This window comes from Ambystoma mexicanum, chromosome 6p (assembly GCF_040938575.1).
Source record: "Ambystoma mexicanum isolate Mex_15411 chromosome 6p, UKY_AmexF1_1, whole genome shotgun sequence".
NCBI classification, from domain to species: Eukaryota; Metazoa; Chordata; class Amphibia; order Caudata; family Ambystomatidae; genus Ambystoma; species Ambystoma mexicanum.
In genome coordinates, this window is record NC_090935.1 from 1,142,034,876 (window position 1) to 1,142,040,304 (window position 5,429).

Genomic DNA, 5,429 nt, shown 5'->3' on the forward strand with positions numbered 1-5,429 from the left:
CCACGCTTCTGGAATCCCCTTCCAATGGATCTACGTGAGATAGAATCCCTGTTTATTTTCAGAACAAAAACAGAAAGGCCACCTTTTCTTGCAATTCATCATCTATTATGCAGGTACTAGCCGAATTTTAGTGCAACCTATGACCATTGCTGTTTACTTTTCACTTGTGCCCAGATGCAGATTCTGTCCAGGACCCTTGGGATATGCGCATTAGAAATGCCAAAAACCAAATCAATCAATCAATAAAGATTCCTAGGACAGATTTCCAGATGTCAGCATGGCTTTGTGACATCACAGGGCCTCTGTCAACTGTCTGATTCATGATAAGTATCTCATCAGCCCAACAACTCTCAAAGAACAAAAGGCTTTTACCCCAGCCTTAAACCAACATTCTGCCCAAAAGGCTGCAGCTGTTCTGAACCACATGTTTTCAGAGAAATTAAACCTGTTTTTTTTTATTATTTGTTTTTTTTTACAAACCTTTAAAAAGAGAGAAAGAGAGAAAGGAAAATGACAAACAGTACAAAGTACATCTCTTTCTGTCCAGTTTGTCATCAGAGCCACATCTTCCATCGACAAGGTGCACATAGTTTCGTCACATCAATTAGGGGACAGGCTTTACGTCCAGACTCTCCCTTGGTACACAGAGAAAAGTGACCAGAGTGCATAACACAGATCTATTTGAAATGAAACCTGTATGGAGAAATGGGAGTGTGGTTTGCATCTATGTTGGAACATTTCCATTAGTTTAAATGTACTATCATAATTGTGCATTTTCTGGGCAATGATAAGTCGCACTGAGTCCATTCAGATGTCATTTTACAGCTAATTTCAAGGCTGCTGTATTTATACCATTGTTATTCCTGTGTGATTTCGGGAATTCAGTTACCACCTATAATATGTTTTCAGCTTTACCCAAAATGTCATGGATCAAAAAATTGGTGAGCTGATGGCAAGTTGAATTAGGTATCGGGATAATGCACTTCATATTCATAAATATTATACTTTTTCTGTAAATGACGAAAAACCATAGTGCGACCATGTGAAATTGCGTGCTGAAATAAAAAGAACTCCTCTGTTCTGTAATGAGGAGGGGAATACTAATATTTATATATCATGGCAGTTCTTTGTCAAATGTAAAGTTTTGCCACGTTGGTATTTTTGGAGAGTAAAACTGGGCATGAAAAAAAATGGGAATTTCAAAGGGGAGTTGCAATATTTCTTTCTGGACTCCTGAACTAATACTTAGAGAGGGGTTGGACTTTGGGGGTGGAGAAAAATATAACTGTCTAATCATGGTTGTGAGATCATACGTTAGCACCTCCTAATATTTAGTTTCCATGGGAGGGGCTTGAAGAGTGAAAAGGGCTTCCACTATGAAAAAGGGGAGAACTGGAGAGAACGGGGAAATCCTGCCTAAAAAACCATCTTGAGGGAGAACTGCCCCTCGAGGTATCCTGAGACAGCTGCCTAAAACCATCTTGGGTGGAGTGGCCTTAACATTAAGAGGCCTAAACTTTGCCTGGGAAAAGGAGGAGCTGGGGAGCCAACAGCTGACTAGGCCTTGATCCTTAAGGAGAAGCCAGATGAGGGATGAAAGCTGGTGACGATCTCTGACTGAAGTGACTAGCCCCCTTGCTGTCCAAAGAGGAGCCTGGCTGTCTAAACCAAGAACACCAAACCCAGAGAAATTCCATGTGAGTAACTTGCCCAAAGCAAAATTAATAGTGGGGGGATCTGCTTGCCTTGATATTCTTCCCTTAATAGTGGGTGGGAGGGCAACATGTGTAGACCCTTATCTGACTGAATATTAATTTAATGAACCCAAATAGATTGACACAGGGGGGAAGTTGGAAGAATTCTAAGCTTTCACCCTCTCTCCTAGTGAGAATAATGTTATAGTCACCTAAAGTAATTGTGGTGTCCTGGCCATAAAAACGAAATTCATTTCCGATAGTCACCATTCCCAATCTCTGCCTTTAAAACAAAAAGGTCTTTGTCCCTAGAACGAAATTCCCAACTGAAACCACTTCCCAAAACCCCGCCTTTCGATGAAAGGTGCCCTTGCCACAAAAACAAAATTGATAATTGTCACCATTCACAATCCCTGATTTTAAATGAAAGGTATACTCATCCTAAAAACAAAAATCCCAATTGTCACCACTCCTTAAACACTGTATTAAAAAAAGGTGTGCCCTTAGCCCCAAATGAAATTCTTAAACTGTCCCCACTCCTTAGACCTGGTCTTTAAACAGAGGGGTGCTGCATAGGAGAAAGTAATGTATGTGTAAATATTTTGTTTGGTGCCACAAAGAAGGTGGTGAGTGCAACCGTTTAGTGCAAGATATGTTGAAGCTACACTTTAAATAAATATACATACTTTCTGTCCACCAGCCTGGTTCTTGGCTCTTTGTTGGCACAGGGGGCGGGATCCACGGGGCTCTATATGAGTCATAGATGGGCATATTTGAATTCTAAAATAAGGGTATATTGTGGGCTCTCTTAAGTTTGGGGAAGGAACTACCTATGTTGTGTGTGGTCTCTAAATATATCGATACAATGGGGGGATTGGATGCCACAGAATTGTTCTGTGTAGGCTGAAGCCTGGGTTTGTGAAATAATTTTTAGGTTATTCGGAAGACTGGCTGGTCAAGGGGGAAGGTATCTATTGGCGGAGGGACAGCTGCAACAACATGGGAGCAGCTATTTGGAGCTGAAATGGAATGAGGTGTAATGGGCCATGGTTTTACGATCAAATGGTATTTTTGAACAAGAGATCATCTTCCTCGGAGCTCAGAAATTGTTGCTCGAGTGGCCAGGAAAGTATCTGCCACCTGACAGGGTCAATCTGGTGTTAGTGGCTAAAAGTGAAGAAGGGTGAATGGAAGCAAAGATGACCGTGGGCCTATGAGAAGGTCACATAGATTAGCAAGAAAAAGAGTATAATGGGACCAGAGGGTGCGAGCAGAAGCCAAGAATATATCTCCAGGGTGTAAGAGTGTTTGGAGAAACGAAGAGTTAGTGCCGATCAAAGGAGACTTTTGTTAGCTCTCTATAGTTTAATAAAGTGAAGTGCCCATACATAAACCATGCATGTCAGATTTAGCATTGCAGGTCTGTGACTAAGAGGAATCAGTACTAAAACTGTATTGTATGCCCATGTTAGGGTTGTGTGTCCTGCAGGAAGGTACCCAAGAAGAGGGTTGAGCTTATATTTGCAATGCCATTAAATTGTGTGTCTAAGGGGGTGGTGTCACAGTGAAGGCAGCCAATGAGATTGTGGGGACTAGATTTCCTTCCATAGGGCTAAACCATTTGTATTTTATGTGATGGCTTGTAAGGGAACATGAGGGAAATGTGGGAGTGTGTTAACTTTTCTGGAAATGTATATATAGTGTATCTGTTTTGTGGTTCAGGGAGACTCTGTTTAGTTCAATCTCCAAGGAGTTTTCTAGCCTCTCCGCAGAGGTTGTTGTGAAATAAACTTGCGTTAATGACAAAGTGCACTCACTTCTTGAGAGGTGGGCTATTTTAGAGTGCAGAGATCCGAGATCAGCCCTGACAGTTGTTGTCATTGACCCAGAGGTTTTACAAGCATTAGTCTCTAAGAGAGCGAAATAAGGCATCAGGACCATGCAAAATTCCAGCAGATCTGTTTGTTTCTGAACCAAACATTTGGCACTCTCTGTTGACAGCATTTTGTAAGGTAACTAACAAGGGGAGAGTTCCTTCTAGTTGGCACAATGCAAAAAGTGTCTCAATTTATTTTACAAAGGGGAAAGACTTGGCCCAGACACATACCATCTAATTTCCCTCCTTAATACCAGGGTGAAGATTTATGGCAAAGTGATCCTTTCTTTTCTAGATTACATTAATGGGTAGATGTTAGCAATAAAATCACGCTACATCAAGGTGAATCTTGAAGAGGGGGGACAGTAGAACAAGTTTTTATTATTACTGTATTTCAGAAGAACGTTTTTCTTTGTTTTGTATTCATTGATTTTAAAATGGCCTTTGACAGAGTGTATTGAAAGAAGGCTTGGGCAGACCTACAAGATATTGGAATCCCGGAGGAATTGATGAAGGCATACTGATGGATAGGCAATAGTAATACAGCGAGAATCTGAGATAGTCATGGGGCTGGGTTTACTAACTCCTTTAAAGTTGATATAGGTATTAGACAGTGTGTGTGTTTAGCCCCATTCCTGTTTTTGAAGTAGATCGACATTCTCGCAGATAATATTGACAAGTGTGATTGTGATGCACCTACGGAAGGAGGGAAGAAAAGCAGCATTTTAATGTATGGGGAGTTTTTGTTTTTATCTCAAAATCACTGATGGGTACTCAGAAGCAGATTGCAGTTTTAAAAAAATGTGTAATCACTTTTTGCACTGGACGCACTTTAACAGGGAAAGTGGCTAACTAAAATAATATCACTGATCTGTTACAAAACAAGGAAGATAAAATCAGCTTTTATATATGTCTAGGAGTCAGAGCCTTCTAAAATCAGTGGGTCACAGAGTTAAGGGTCATTAGCCTAGCAGAATGTCAGCATCCCTCGGCCTAGCGGGATACTAATGTCAAACACAATATCAGGAGGGTAACAGCTTTTCAGACAAGTGGGGTCTCGGTGTCAAAGCCCCACAGCCTAGGCAAGTGTAAGAGCCACTCAGACTTGGAAGAAGTAAGGTCCACTCAGACCTGAAAAGCCTAAGGTGCCATGAGACTAGGAGGGTGTGTTTGTAGGAACCATCATGACTGAGAGGATTTGAAAGTCAGCAACTCCCATACTAGTAGGGTCTCAGAATCAGAGTCCCCTTGACTGGCATGGTGTCACCGCCCATCTAATTAGTAGAGTGTATTAGTAGAATGTCACTCCAGCAGCTCCACAGGCGAGCATAAAGTTAGTATTGTGTTGATCTGGGAAACCTGTAATTCAACAAGGAAGAAGTTACACAGAAACAAAGCAGATCATTTTTCAGGAATTTGTCATGTTGCTTATGATATATTGATTTTTGCATCTGATATGTACTCCAGGGACATAAGACTTCACAAATTGGAACTACCTGTGCCCCAAAAACGTACTTACCATCTTTCCACTGCCCTTACATTTGGAAACCTTAAGCCTAACAATGTCAATGCATTTTTATTGTTGACGAATGTGGACAGTGCTACACAGCTGTCTGCAATGGTACCCTCAGATGTCATTTAGCAATGGGCACCGCTTCATCTTCAGCCAGCCCTGGTGATTCCTGGCTGCAAAGCATATCTAGAGTTCCCCAAATGTTCATGTTTTCTGCAATTTTGTTTTGATTATAAACAAGTAAATAAAAATATAAAAAAAAATTGTCGGGATTATGGACAGGATGGGCGCCACGTGCAAAGTGGGCAGTCAGCTGAGCCCACGGCCCTGTCATTTCCCTGCCGGA